General features: G+C 35.5%; 1 protein-coding gene and 1 long non-coding RNA gene across 2 annotated transcripts in view; both read right to left on the bottom strand.

Moving 5' to 3' along the window:
* The window catches only part of LOC111188240 (zinc-alpha-2-glycoprotein-like), a 54,840-nt gene that overhangs the window by 26,385 nt on the left and 11,580 nt on the right, over nt 1–16,875 (bottom strand). The window lies entirely within an intron of this gene.
* On the bottom strand, nt 5,085–6,531 carry LOC111188283 (uncharacterized). Its single transcript, XR_002648461.2, has 3 exons — nt 6,417–6,531; nt 5,821–5,889; nt 5,085–5,533 (listed from the first exon to the last, which is right to left on the bottom strand). It is a non-coding gene; the product is annotated as an uncharacterized LOC111188283 (long non-coding RNA).

Genomic DNA, 16,875 nt, shown 5'->3' with positions numbered 1-16,875 from the left:
AGGCAGAAGGAAAGATAAACCCAGGGGAGAGCAGTAACAGCAATCCAGTTCATCAGGGAAGGGGAGAAAACATCTGTGGCAAAAAAGGGGAGAGGTCTTCTGCAGGAAGCACAAGCATGGGAGATGAGGGTGGATTTGGGCAGGAGACTTACTTTCCCACAAGTGGTCCAAACTTCCTTGAGGCCCGACCTTGTCTTGTGGTCTGAGGAGGGCAAGGAAATCATCCTGACTGAGTTAACGGTCCCATGGGAAGAAGGATGTGAGGAGGCTTCAGAAAGGAAATTTTCCAAGTACCAGGACCTGGTCCATCAGTGCAGGGAGAAAGGGTGGAAGACTTGACTTTTCCCGGTGGAAGTGGGCTGCAGGGGTTTCCTTGCGCAGTCAGTGTGGAGGATGGTTACTTCCCTAGAGGAAGACGGCAGTGCACAGGCTGGGTGAGGCAGCAGAACGAGCCTCTTGTTGGCTCTGGAGTACACGGGAGGAGATGAGCTGGAAGCCTGGAGCAGGTGGGCAGTGACTGGCCATCACTGCTGACCCGCCGGCTGGAGGGCGTTGTGGTTGAGGGTCAAAAACGCCCAGGGAAGGTCGGACACCATCTGACGACATCTCCTGAAAGCTCCGATCACTATGTGATTAGGAAAGTAGCATCTGTGATGTATTCAGCAATAATAAAACCAGAAAGTGGTAGGAACCTCCTGCAGCTCTGTCAGAGTCTGAGTCTGTACATCATCATTGTTAAGACACAAGAGGACTCTTTAGGAAGACCCACATTTTGCTCACCTCTTGGGAATAGTACAGTAGATTATATGATCACAGATATATATCATTAAAAGGTGTTCATTAAAAGGACAGAGACTAACAGCACAGCACAAACACAGTCCAGCAGAGTATTAATCAGAGTATAAATTAGAAGAATATCTCCTGACTGTCAGAGATAGAAAGCAGAGACAGATCCTGATCAAGTACAGACTCAGTGACCACAGACTGGCCGTAGAGACCGGCAGGTATAAACAGAGAGGAGAGACTGTGTGCTCACTGTATGACAGGTGAGGTCGAGACAGAGATGCACTTCCTTCTACAGTGTGAACAATTCAAAGAAACACGACATTCCTTTATGGACAAATTTAAAGATTTGATTCCAAATTTTGAAAATTTTTAACCAAACGAAAAATTACGGATCAGTCTGAGGGAGGGGCACACCGCCCCCCTCTCTGCCAAATATGTAAGTACTTGTCACAGCCTGAGAGACAGTGGGTAACACACCTCAAAAAAAAAAAAGACCATTAAAATCTCGGGGACTCCCACCCCAGAGAAAGCGATTATTATTATTATTATTATTATTATTATTATTATTATTATTATTATTATTATTATTATTATTATTATCATCACAAGAGGAACATTAGGAACCTCTACAACTCTCTACATGCTGATGTGTGGTGTATGATGCAGACTTACACATGTGTTAGAAATTATTTCTGTATGTGTAGATCAATAAATATTACTCTAAATATCAGTCTGCATTTATAATCCATATGAACATGACATACTTAACAACTGTGTGATTTATAGGTTTTATTGTTTCATCTGAAGCTTTAAGGCAGTGGTGCTCAAACCTTTTACAAAACATACCATCAATGACCAAACGAAAACTTCCAAGTACCACCCACAAGCCTTTTTAAAGGCTTATACACAGTGAAAAGATGGACAATCCACACTTTTACATGTCGTCATTACTTTTACCAGTTGTTCACCTGTTGTGTGGAGCTTGCACACATTTGTAGTTTGTAAGTTACTTTAGTAGAAGTTACTGGTTACTGTTTAATACAGTATTCCTACTCAGAATTATTTAGTCAGAGGAAAGCAACAGGAGTGCAGAGCAGTGAACTACACTGTTTGCTACCTTTTTTAGCTATTAACTCTCATTAATGCAGCTACTGTAGTGAACTGTAGTGAACTGTAGTGAACTGTAGTGAACTGTAGTGAACTGTTGGTTGATAGAGCAGATCTTGTGCTGTTCCACAGGGTTTTACTGTAGGATCAGTGAAACTGATGCTAATAATGATAAAACTGTAATTCTGAGAGTAAAGAACTGAAGTGTAGATTATATACAGCTTTTGATGGTTACGCAAGATAAGTGCTTTCACCTGATGATGCATTGAGTCCCACCAGTGGTAGCCGTACCACAGTTTGAGAACTACAGCTCTAAGATGTTTATGTATTTTATTACTTATAATAAATCAGTTTTATGTTTAATTAAATTGATAACTACTATAATACATTTTACTTTCTGTGTTTATCTAAATGTTTAGTCACAGAAATCTTCAAATTCCTGGAATAGAGCGTTGTAAAATGATTTTGATATCTTGTGATTTTGTAACTCTAAATAATTATGAGTAATAATTTTTGTATGATTTTGCATTTATTCTTGAATAAAAATAAATAAATAAATCAAGCAAAGTGTTCGTTGTTTGGTGTTTATGTCACGTCTTAGCCCTGTCTCATGTCTCTCTGTGTTTTCCCCACGTGACCTGTACTCCTCTGTGTCTCCTGTCTCAGTAGATTTCCACCACGTGTCTCATTTGTAGCTCTGCCCCTTCCCCAGGTGTTTCCAATTCTAGAGTGTTTCCTGTTTGTTAAATAGGTCCCCTGTGCCACTTGTCCTCCGTCGGTCTTTGCACCTTCACCTGTCGTTCGTCTCACTGTGTTTTCAAAGCGTTTCTCAGTGTCTCTCATAGCCTATAGTTCCTTGTTTCTTGTTTATTTCTTGTTTTCTCGTTTATAGTTTATTTCCTTGTTTATTTCTAGTTTCTTGTTTTATTTCATGTTCCCTAGATCCTTGTATATATTCCCTTTTTGTCTATTATTTTCATTATCTCTAGTTTATTTATGTTCTCTAGTCTCCCTCGTTTATTTTGGATTATTATCTTTGTTACGTGTTTACTTGTTTCTTTTGTTTACCTTTGTTATTTATTTAATAAATTATTCATTTTTGTTCTTACCTGCACTTGCGTCCGCCTCCTCGTCTCCCTGCCTGGGTCACACCCTGACAGTTTAATTTCATCTTGCATTATTTGTTAAATAAACATCTTGTTTTAAAATTAATAAGAACTATTGAACATATTGTTTATTATATACAATATATTACCAGTTTCCTACACTGAGCTGAATGGAGCTGCTTAGACTGTGTTATAATATCACTGACAGTTGGCTGTGGAATATTTAGTAGTGAAATTTCTGCATCACACACTGCAGCTGCCATCTCAGAATTTCTGGAGTTATTATGGGATGGATTATCACAGGAGGAACGTTAGGAACCTCTACAACTCTCTACATGCTGACATATGTGGCATGATGCTGAGTTACACATGTGTAATAAATGACTTCTGTATGTGTAGATAAATCAATATTACTCTAAATATCAGTCTGCATTTATAATCATTTGTTGTTCCTGGTAAGTTCTTGATCATGGCCGGATTCCATATGAACGTAAAGGTGATTGATGTCTTTATGTGACGTCTGTGTCTGTTAGCTTTCTCTGAGATTTTCACATTGTTCCCTGAGGCCAAGTTAACTTTACCTCCACAAGAAGCAGAGTAAGTAGAAGAGTGAGGCATTTACAGTGTGAGAAGCGACAAGTTCAGACCTAGCACACAGTGACATGTTCAAACAGCAGCTCTAAGGAGAAAGGGCATTATTCAGTCCTACAGCAGAGCTGTCAGTTAATAATGTGTTTATGGGCTATTCCAATAAATGGGTGTGATTTGCTTGTTGTAACTCTTCCAAATTGAACTTATAAAAATAAGTTTAAGGCAGCTTTACTTAATGTTTACAAGGTTTCTAATATGAAGATGGTTACAAAACTCATAAGACATTTAAAAAGCATGTTTAAAAGCTTTAAGTCCACTAATTCCTTCCTAATTTCTTTCAAGAAAGTCTTTATTTTAAAGAAATGTTCCAATAATTGATATTTATGACACATAAATCACTATGTATGCATGCACATTGAATTTTTCTAAAATATGCAAAGCCATTTTTATCTTTTCAACAAGACCCAAACCTAAAACCGATCAAATTTACTATCATGTAATTTATAAAAAAAAGGATAAATGATGAATCAAACATAATATTAAAAGTGGCTTTTATTCACCAATATTCACATTAATAAATCAATAAACCAGGGGACAGTACTCACTCCTGTTATTGAAAGTCTCTCCTTTTACTAAAAGTCCCTCCTGTTACTGGCACTTACTTCTGTTACTGGTACTCACTCCTGTTACTGAGTATGAGTAACAGGACTGAGGTTGTAGCATAGTATCAGCAAAAACATGAATAATATCTAAATGGTGGCTATGCTAATAGCATGAGGACACTGAGCACATTCTACTGTATATTTTTAAAATGAACCAATTAGATGTAAGAATTAATTTAGGTAACAGGACTGAGTTTTGAGATTGAGCTCCTCCTCAGTCATCTTTATAATTAAATCAAATATACAGAAAAACTAATGAGTGAACTTTATTCTGATCTTCCCATGATCTTCAGAACCAGCTGATGTCACTTCCCGTTGTAGATGTGACTTCCTGTTGTAGAATGTTCCAGATGTTTCAGATGTTCAGAGTAATGTGTTACGGTAACAGGACTGAGTGAAACACAGGGACACAACTAAAATGTGTATTTTAACTTAAATATTATGGATTTATTATGAAAAATATTTGTAAAATATAGATGGGATATGGAGTCACACAATAATGCAAAAAATATATAATAAAATACATATCTGAAGGATTTTAATAATATTTCATGGTAAAGTTTGGTAACAAATGCTATTTTAAGTAGTTTTTATTAATGTTTTAGTTACATGTCTTTCTTTTGGAATTAGATCAATGTACAACACACTATGCTTAATAATAAAAAGTATTTTAAAGTTATTTTGTGTGCACATTTATACATGTGATTTCCTGTGGACAGAAATAGCACAGATTCAGTGGAATATGCCAAATACTATAAACAAAATAATTGGGACACCAGTGTTCCATCTTAAATCAAGAGTTTAAAAAATACTTTATTTTTCAATGATTTTTCAGTATAAAAACTGCATTATTTTTAATGTAAAAAAACTTAAATATAAAATGTTATTATAAAAGTTCTTTTTAAAATAATGGACATTGCATTAAGTATTGCTCACATACTGCTGAAATAAACATGTACACAACACTTACAGAACACTGGCACAACACAATACTTCATGATAATACCCTTCAAAAACAAAACGGATCTTCAACATACAGTTTTGATAACATCCCTGCAGTAAAACATGCTTTAGAATACGTGTCTGGTAAATTTTAAACACTTCATTCTAAACAAAATACTTCAATGAACTGAAATTCTGTTCTAACTCAACACAATTAGCCAGTGAAATAACATATTTTATATTAAAATATGCATTTAAATTGTGATCTTCATAGCTTTTAACAGGTGGTAGCATGAACTCTGCTGGTGCCATTCACTTCTGTTGTAGTTCCTCCATTACCTGTAAAATTGAGAAGAAGAACACTAAATAAACTACATACAGCAGTTAGAAAACTCTTCACTATAGTACTTTCCCTGTTATACTGTTCTCTTTAAAATCATATTAAAACATGCTTTCTAGATTAATTATTTTATGTGCATATATCACTGTCAGATACAGTTTATAACTGCATTAAAACAAATCCAAAAAAATAAAAAAAAATGTAAAAACAGTATTTTTTCATGTGCACTGCTGCCTCAAAGCTAAAAGAACTCAGCTCTGAAATGTTGAATATGAAGCCGTCTTACCGGTATGAGCTGGGGTGTATGACACATTTCCATTTCTGACTGGATCTGATCCACTACCTCTTCCCTTACCTGAAAAACCCACACAAGATTAAATTGATGCTCCAGTTAACAGAATCGTTACGTTTCAACATATATATTGAAAAGCCTATTTACACCTAATGAAGCTCTTTTTGAAACTGAAACAGTTTACTGAGACCTCTGATCATGTCCTTGCTCATCCTATACAGCGCCCTCCATAATTATTGGCACCCCTAGTTAAAATGTGTTAAAAGCCTTAAAATAAATGAAATTTTTGTTGCAGAAGCATCAAAAATTCACTCTGAAAATATTTAGTAAAACACAACCTTCAACTCAAGTGAACAAAAAAAATCCTGTATGTATTTGAACCATTTCTGTAATTCCTACTGTAGTCTCTAAAGTAGATCAAAGTATCTAGGAACCTTTAGTTAGTAATTCTCCAACTCTTGTTTCACTGGGGTATAAATATGGCGTTACACAGAGGTCTATTCCTCAAGAGACAAGATAACACACTGATGTGATGATCACTAGAGAATTGAGAATGTCTGATTATGTAGTAATTAGGTAGCTCTACTCACAGATTTTCCCTTTCTTTTTCAGAACACACACAACCAGGAAGAGGAGGAGCACCAGGAAGACCAGACCAATAGACCAGACGAAGGTCATATTCGGGGTCACATTCACGCCTCCGGGGTCCTCTGTTGTACAATTAGATGAAACAATGAACATAAAGTGCATTAGTCAGGATTTTCCTTTCATTTCTCACCTGTATTTATGTTGATACAACAGGACAGTTGTTAATACTGTATATGTTTATAAAAAATAATGCCAATCTATTCATATTGTATTGGATGAGATACTGCAAATGTTAGTCCTAATTTAGTTGTAAATAAATCAGTCCAGATTATTTAATTATGTTCTTTAAATAAAACTTATATAAATGTTTCGTTAATAAATCATGGTAATTATAGTAAATGCAACTGAATAACAAAAATATATATTTACCCCATTGTTTAATCACTGGTTCTGTGAGGGAGCTGTGAGAAACGTAACAGTCGTAATCTGCTGGATCATCACCATTGATCTCCACACTCTTCCTCAGCTGGTAGGTTCCATCATCATTGGGTCTGACTCCAGAAGATGTGATCAGATGTTCAGGAAGTGAAGTGTTGAACTTCCTCAGACTCATCTTCACGTCTTTGGGGTAAATTCCCGTTGCCAGGCAGCTCAGGGTTAGCTTATTTGGGTTTTTCACAGACTTCATTGTGAACACAGATACATTCACTGCAGAGAAAATGGTTGATTTTAAAATTTTATCCAAATTTTTTCATTATTGAGAAGTCTTTAACTGGCCTCAATTGGACACAGTTCTCATTCTCATATCATTCTGACATTCATCTTCTTAATTCAACAAAAATGTATTTCACCAAAGTGAATAAGAAGAAAAAATAAAGATATAGAACCATATTGTACACCCTGCACAAGGTGCGTCACAATGCACGTTGCTATGTTACACCCCTTCAATAGTCTATTTTTACACCTTGCATCCCACACTGTTAAAATAGCGTTGGAGTTTAGGAATATATCTACACTGATGGGCGTGGTGGTCTGGAGGTGTGTTCAGGTAAATATCTGCCGCTGTTACGGAGGGAGATGTTTATATTTTTCTCTTTGTTGCCTTCCCTTTTCTAAGCTACCTCACTCTTGCGCTCTCCTTCACTCTTTCTATCAGTCCTGCAGGTTAACTGTGAGAGGGAGGAGCTGATTAATTGATCCTGGTCCTGCATCACTATAAAGCGCTGGCTGACGTGGAGTGCAGCGCGACACCCGACCCATTCAAACACCACGCCGCCTAGACCAAACCACCTGTCCTACTATTCTTATTGTTTGTGCTGTTGTGAGTAAAAACTGAGCTGTTTAGACAACTAAAGTAGAACACATGTTATTTAACCTTAATTGTTTGCCATAATACTTCTGTAAATACACTTCAAACTATACTAGAAGCCAATGTAGCACTGTAGGGGATAAGGCCTGTTTCTTTGGGAGGGGGTTACTTTTCTCCTGTGTTTTGTTAGTTAGGGAGGGAGGGAAGATTTATGTATTTTTGTTTCACTTTTTTTTGTCAGGTAAGTTAGCTTTAAATATCTAAGTTAGTTTTGTTTGTTTATTATTTTAGGCATTTCTTATCCCTGACGTAAATGCTACTATTTATTCAAAATAAATCATTTTGGCTTGTATTTCTGTGGTCGGTATCATCTTTGGTCTGGGCTTAAAATGCGTGTGCGATTGTTGTCCTAGCTTATGTTACTGGTCTGGCTTTCCAGGCCGTAACAGCCGCGTTATCTTGGAGGCAGGATGCGCCACTGACCGATTAAAACCCTGACAACAGTCAGCTGTCCAATCCTTTCATAGCCATGCATGTTACACACACACACATAAACCCACTGCTGTATACAAATACAACTTTTACATCAACAATAAACAGAATAGTAAATAAAATAACATTGCTGTTCCCGTAAATGAGCTGCTGGAGCTCCTTCACAGCGTCAACCAGCAGCTCAGTTTCCTCTGCTGAGTAAGATACGAACACGCCAAATTCAGAGCTCACCTGCCTCTTAAACTGGTACACTGATTGGTTTACTTCATGTTACGCCCAAAATTAACCACACCCATGATTAATTAAGAGAAATAGTTCATGTATTTCGCATGTTTGTGCCCTGAAAGTACCAAAGACACACCAACACGCCCCAAATCCAACTGTGCCAATTGACTGGTGCACTATAGACCACCTAAAAGGGGCTCATAATGTTTAAAATATACTTTAGTTAGAGATTATTCTCTTACTTTAGTGGAGATTGGAAGTACATTTGTTGGAGCAAGTCGAAGATATATGAAACATCTGTATATGGATCATAAATAACAGATAAACTACATCTTTTAAACTGAAAATGTGGAGAGCTGCAGGTTCCAGACAGATGGTATACAACTTATTCTACCACACCCACTTTCAAGAGTTAGTTTCATCCACAGTTGTGTTAGAATTTCTGGCCAGTTCATATCAAATGGTTTCTGGTTCTACTGTATTTAAAGTGTAGTACACAAGTGAAGTGGCCCCTCTTTATCATCATGCAGAATTAGGTGGATAGGAGACTAAGTCTTACTAGAAATACTTAGAATAGACAATACTGCATGAAAAGTGGAATTCCCAGGAGTAATCAGCACAGTTTTACAGGAATTTGCAGACAGGACTGAAAACTCTTGTAGATGTCTAGAAACTGTTGGGAAATTCACCCCCCTCCTTCCCCCCCGCTTCTAGGTCTATGGAGGCTGTAATATGCAAATGGGTACTGAGCACACACACAAGCAAGCAAATTAGACCTGAGCAAAGGGCCGGGGGGGGGGGGGGGGGGGGGGGTGGGGTGAGATGCTGAACAGAAATACAGCTACAATCTGATACTGGCTCAGCAAGGATCCAGAATGATAATAAAACACTATGCTCATAAAATTAAAAAATAATGGCACAGTGTACTCTAAAAACAAATAAATAACCGCTCACTTCCTTTATCCATATTAATCAAAAAACAAAAATGATGACATTAAAAAATGTATATGGAAGAATAAAATAAAACATTTACATGAGAACAATTTTGTGCCCATGGTGAGTGATTTGATTGTATTCCTTTGTGTGCAGCTCCTATATCTGAACCACTGTGCAAAGTGGCATAGAGTCACTTTTCCTACTAACTCACTTAACTGCAAACTTGCTAAGGTTGCTATAGTCTACACATTCTTTCAACTGATTATGCAAATGACTGGATGTGGCTGTCTGCTACTTCCAGTTTGTAGATGAATGTGACCCTGGAGTAGTATAATACAGCCTGCACAAAGTCAACGCACATGTCAAAACAGACAAAACAGGGAGTAAACGGTTGTCCAGTTTTTCCACTTTATCTGCAGTAAATCCTGTAAAACCAGATTAAATTTGCAAGGAAATTCCTTCTTCATAAGTCACTTTTATGTTTTCCACTCCTATTTTTGTTAAACATCAGGGGTGGGTTTCCCCAAAGCTTCGTAACGCTAAGAACTTCGTTAACTCGTACTTAAGATTGATCGTTAATTAAAGAGTGTTTCCCAAACCCGTACGTAACTAAAGTACAACGTAAACTCGCTCGCAGATTAACGAGTGCCCTGACCCAGTCGTTATTTTTAACGAGCTTCTTTAGGGGATCTCGACTTGCAGTTCAGCACCTTAAACACCAGGGACCACCAATGTTGAGGAAGAAAAATTATAATTTCCGTGTTTGAAGCAATTATATTATATTACTATTAATTATATAATCAATTATATTACTATATAATTATTAATATTATTATATTATATTACTATTAATTATAATAAATTATATTACTATATAAATTATATTATATTATATTATATTATATTATATTATATTATATTATATTATATTATATTATATTATATTATTTCCTGTGTCTGCGGGTCCTCCGGTTTTCTCCCACAGTTCAAAGAAATTAGTTCAGGCTAATTAGATGTCGGATAAAAATTGCCCCTTAGGTGTGAGTGTGTGAGTGAATGTGTCTGTGTGTCTGTCTGTGTCTGTCTGCCCTGTGATGGATTGGCCAGCTGACTCCAGCCACCAAGCACCCCAGCCCCCCCACCCCCCCACCCCCCGCGACCCTTAACGGATAAAGCGGTTGACGAGTGAGTAAGTGAGTGAATAAGTTATATTATATTATATTATATTATAATGCCAACTGTGGCTTGTAGTCTAACTGGGCCTATTGGAATTGGCCAATCAAACCCACGAGTAAATTATTAAAATCCAGATTAGCGATGACAGAAGTCTTGACATTAATTACTCTGGGGTGTGTCAGCTCGCAAATATCAGTCAAAAGTTGGACACGTCTCATTCCATGTTTTTTTTTTTTTTTTTTTACATTGTCGATTAATATTAAAACCATGAAAACTAATTGACGCAAATGGAATTAGTAGACAAAAAGGTGCATGGCCTTGACAAGCCCCTGACATTAACCCAACTGAGATGGTGATTTAGGATGAGCTGGAGCTTCACAGTATAAAGTACAAAACATATTTCTGTTGGTTTAAAATGTAATATATATATATATACACACACACACACACACACACACACACACACACACACACACACACACACACAAACACACACAGGAACATACGTATATGTATTATTATATTATTTTTATAATATTAATAATTAGAATAATAATAAATTAATATTACTATCAATATTACTATTAATAATATTAGTATACTATCTATTAATATAATATATATCAACAATAATAGTTTTAAAAATGTAAAAAATAAGTTTAATGTTTTAAAATAGATTGGATTTTCGAGTATTTATTTAGTCATATGTATCTTTAGGAGTATAATGTTGTTAATTACAACACATTTCTACGTTTTTATGGTGTAATAGTGAATAAATACTGCATATTGGATCGATATTTGTGGATCGATTGAGTACGCTGTTTTGGGGGAGGAGTCAACAAAGACGTTCTTTAACCTCGTTCGTTAATTTTCACGTTGCGAAGCTCTTTGGGAAACACTCGCAGAACTGGCTCGTTCTTTACACACGTCATTCGTTAGTTCGTTCGTTATTCGCTAAGATTGATCGTTTTCGGGAAACCCACCCCAAAACAACACCAAAAGTTTCAGCACCACAGAATAGATTCTTAAAACGATTTGGGGACTCGACCAATCGCGTATCAGGCCTTTTTCTGTAGAAAAATCTGCCGCAAACTGCTTCAGTAACGCTTAAAGCGTGAGAAAGTTATAAGTGGCAGAGATATTATTAGCGGATCTTTACAGTGCTGCAGTAATTAAGGCTGAATCGCAGAGAAGGACATCAACCAAGTCCTGCAGGTCCAACAACAGAGAATAAAATCCTCTAACTGCGGTCAGCGACCGTCTCTCCAGATCATGGATTTAACTGAGCGGCTGACCGCCAGTTTTAGTGCCGGAGAAGCGCCTATCAAACATCCCGAAAACTCCGGTAAGAATAATCACTTCTTGCGCGATTTAGAACTTCTAAAATGACACACATCTGTTTTTCGTTTCATTTTATTTTTTTAGAAACGAAAAAAACAACGAAAATAAGTTTTATACAGGCCTGTTTATTTTAGTGCAACATATTATTGATGTTAAGCCGCTAAACTAAGAGGCAGCTAACTGAGCTCATCTGGTCATTTTAAATGTAAAGTAGAGATTAAACCTTGATATTTTAATTCAACGTGTATTTGTTATATTTTTTTGTGCAAAAGTAACAGCTTTTATTTTCGTTTAAATAGGAAATAGTAAGCGGACTGCAAAACAGCGACGCCAATTGCAGAAAATATAATCCGGAACGAGATTAATATAAATAAGCAGCGTGTCTTCTGTGATTAAAATAAACTATTGTCTATAAACTATTTATATAAATTTATATATATTTTTTTATACAGAATAAGCAAACCTTACAACGAGAGAGTGACCTCCTGCAGTAAGTAGTTCAGCCGCCAGCAAAGGAAGGTTTAGATGTATAAATATAAAATAATAAATGATTTATAAAATAAATGACATAATATAATACAACAATTTATTATTATTATTATTATTATTATTATTATTATTATTATTATTATTGCCTCTTTACAACTGAACCAAACCAACCAACTGCACTGGGGTGGGTTTCCCGAAAACGATCAATCTTAGCGAATAACGAACGAACTAACGAATGACGTGAGTAAAGAACAAGCGAGTTCTGCGAGTGTTTCCCAAAGAGCTTCGCAACGTGAAAATTAAAGGAGGTTAAAGAACGTCTTTGTTAATAGTAATATTGATAGTAACATTAATTTATTGTTGTTGTAATTATTAATAATATAAAAATAATATAATAATACGAATGTTCCTGTGTGTGTGTGTGTGTGTGTGTGTGTGTTTATATATATATATATATATATATATATATATATATATATATATATATATATATATATATATATATATATATATATATATATACATTTTAAACCAACAGAAATATGTTTGGTACTTTATACACTCTGTGAAGCTCCAGCTCATCCTAAATCACCATCTCAGTTGGGTTTAGGTCAGGGGGTTGTTAAGGCCATGCACCTTTTTGTTTACTAGATAATTTTATGTGCGTCAATTAATAGTTTTCATGGTTTTAATATTAATCGACAATGTAAAAAATAAAATAAAAACATTGAATGAGACGTGTCCAACTTTTGACTGGTATTTATATATTTGCGAGCTGACACACCCCAGAGTTTGCCCAGATGAACGGCCACAATGTTGGTTAGAAGCACCTGAATAAGGAATATTATTAAATATTACCTGCACATTCACCGATACCCTTTACAATACGTGTAGGTGTGATTAAAGACACCGCAGGCGTCCCCTGCACCGGACCTACAGTACCAGGGATTTTCCCAATAGCATGGAAATATATTGCATTGTGCTGTAATTCCCGGGCTGGTGGGAACTGTGCATAAGTGTGTGTATTCCACAGTAACAGCCTGATTACAGAATCCACGGACTTGTTGACTTTGCAGCTTTGCTTAGACCGTGAGCATCATCTGCAGGAATTGACTGATTGCATTTCTTGCAGCATTAATGTCAAGACTTCTATCATCGCTAATCTGGATTTTAATCATTTATTCGTGGGTTTGATTGGTCAATTCCAATATGCCCAGTTAGACTACAAGCCATAGACAGAGTTGGCATTAAAATATAATATAATATAACTCATTCACTCACTTACTCACTCGTCAACCGAACTAGCCTTTGAACTGTGGGAAGAAACCTGGAGCACCTGCAGACACGGGGAATGATATAATATAATATAATATAATATAATATAATATAATATAATAATAATAATTATATAATAATATAATTGATTATAATTAATAGTAATCTAATATAATTGCTTTAAACACGGAAATTAAAATTTTTCTTCCTCAAAATTGGCGGTCCCTGGTGTTTAAGGTGCTGAACTGCAAGTCTAGATCCCTTAAAGAAGCTCTTTAAGAATAACGACTGGGTGAGAGCACTCGTTAATCTGCGAGCGAGTTTACGTAGTACTTTAGTTACGCACGGGTTTGGGAAACACTCTTTAATTAACGATCAATCTTAAGTACGAGTTAATGACGTTCTTAGCGTTACGAAGCTTTCGGGAAACACATCCCTGTTCTCTGGAGATTTGCTGTATTTACCTATTTTTATTTTAATAAAGCTTTTACTTTAACTAAATATGGTGAAATGTGTATTGTTTTTCTTCCAACAATGTTAATTCTCATGTATTTAAAGTGTATATCCATCAATTTTGTATAAAAATGATTATATATTACATCATGCAGATTTAGAAGTTTTTTAAATAAATGTATAAAATAAATAATTACAAAAATTCAAGCAGTTTGCAAGTGGCAACCATATTTTTCAGATTTGCACTAAAGTTGGCATCTTGCCTTAATTTCACATGCTGATTATCAATCTGAAGTTTTATTTATTTAAGTTTGTAAAGCAGTGTTTAAGCTTGATGCCTCTGTTTAAATCGGCCTAAACATTTAGAGAAACATTTAGAGAGACATTTAAAGAAATCTTGACAACTGTCAACAGCGGCTAATCTATGCAAAGGTAACACTTTATAATACTGTTCCATAGTTAATAGGTAACTAAGCAGTAACTAAGCAGTAACTAATTAATAGTGCTGCATTAACACCTAAATATTTTCTATTAACTACCAGGGAGTACTGAATAATTACTCAGTAGAGAGTACTGAACTAATATTTATAGTAGTTCACTAATAACTCCACAATAATTACTGAGACTTACATATCTCCCAGAGAACTACTTACTAATTATGTCTCCTTTATAATAACTATTCATTAATTACTGCTCAAATCAACATTAATTACTGAAAACCCTTACATGCCACCTGGGGAACTATAGATCTAAATCAGTCTACACAAACAATTATTCTATCAGTGGTGATATTAAAGGCATATTTGAAGCCAGTGACACCATTTGTAGTAGTAGTAACCTTAATTACCTTATTATCATCATTATATTCTAAATATTAGCAACATATAGTAAAATACTACAGTGTGTCGTAATCTGCTTAAACCCCATTTTTGAAAGAAAAAAGACTGACTATACTCAATTTTGTTTTAATGGTCACTGCTTTAATTTTCAGCACCAACCTTATAAACGTTCATCTTTAGCCTTGCAGTCTCACAGACTTTTAGTGCCCATTATTAGGGTAATTACGGTAATTCCACAGTTCCGGACCGCTAGCCTCTATCAGTGTGTTTATCTGCTGTTGCAGGTTATTCTATCAGTGGTGATATTAAAGTCAGTGACACCACTTATCATATATTAACCTTACTTACCTTAGTATGCTCAATATCTTCCAAATGTTAGACACACTGAAATGTGCAGTAGTCTGCTTAACCCCCATTTTTGTAATGTTCTGTCAGTGTGTTACAGGTGTTTATTCTAAACCTGTGCTCTTCTTCAGTCCTCCTGGAGATGTGCTCAGTAGAAGTGATGGCTCACATACAGCTTTACTCTAGGCTGTGTCCTACATCCTTATTCTGGGGGAAATCATGTTTAAATGAATAAATATTTGTGTTAGATAACGAACTAGGCATCCCTGTGTTCTTCATAGATAATTAATAAGGGGTCCCTGTCTTCTTTTTTCGGGAGTTAACAGCAGCACATGGTAACCCATTACTAATGACTGAGGAGTTACTGTGTTCTTCTTTAGGAGTTACTGCAGATCATACCACAGTATTATAAAGTGAGAAACATGGTAACTAATTACTAATTACTGAGGAGTTACTGTGTTCTTCTTTAGGAGTTACTGCAGATCATGTCACAGTATTATAAACACACATTTAACCTAGCTAACTAACACACACATTTAAACTAGCTAACACACATATAACCTAGCTAACTAACACACACATAACCTAGCTAACTAACACACATTTAAACTAGCTAACTAACACACACATAACCTAGCTAACTAACACACATTTAAACTAGCTAACTAACACACACATAACCTAGCTAACTTAGCTGGCTAACGCTAACTACACACACAACTTAGCTAACTTAGCTAGCTAAACACATCCTAAAGCTGGTTAACAACCCACAAAGAGATGCACTTTTTTATAAGGCTGATACCTAGTATTAAAGCAATGATTGTTACATTATTACAGTTTTACAGTCATTCTTAGAGTCTTAGATGCCTTCTGGAGAACTTTCATCAATGTCTTCTATGCAATAATATTACGTTATAATGTTGTTTTTTTTATTCCAGAAATGATTGTTATGCAGAGTAATACACACTGTAGTATTTTCCTATATGTTGCTAATATTTGGAAGATAATTATGATAATAAGGTAATTAAGGTTACTACTACTACAAATGGTGTCACTGGCTTCAAATATGCCTTTAATATCACCACTGATAGAATAATTGTTTGTGTAGACTGATTTAGATCTATAGTTCCCCTGGTGGCATGTAAGGGTTTTCAGTAATTAATGTTGATTTGAGCAGTAATTAATGAATAGTTATTATAAAGGAGACATAATTAGTAAGTAGTTCTCTGTGAGATATGTAAGTCTCAGTAATTATTGTGGAGTTAATAGTGAACTACTATAATCATTAGTTCAGTACTATCTACTGAGTAATTATTCAGTACTCCCTGGTAGTTAATAGAAAATATTTAGGTGTTAATGCAGCACTATTAATTAGTTACTGCTTAGTTACTGCTTAGTTACCTATTAACTATGGAACAGTATTATAAAGTGTTACCCTATGCAAATGTATAACCATACATTTGCATAGATTAGCCGCTGTTGACAGTTGTCAAGATTTCTTTAAAAATGATTTGCCTACTATCTTTCCTGTGTTCACACCTAGGGGCAATTTAACCAACATCCAATTAGCTGAACATGCCG

The sequence above is a fragment of the Astyanax mexicanus genome, unplaced genomic scaffold (genome assembly GCF_023375975.1).
Source record: "Astyanax mexicanus isolate ESR-SI-001 unplaced genomic scaffold, AstMex3_surface scaffold_31, whole genome shotgun sequence".
In the NCBI taxonomy this organism is placed as follows: domain Eukaryota; kingdom Metazoa; phylum Chordata; class Actinopteri; order Characiformes; family Acestrorhamphidae; genus Astyanax; species Astyanax mexicanus.
The sequence above is the reverse complement of the archived record's forward strand: the minus strand, read 5'-3'. Positions and strand labels throughout refer to the sequence as shown.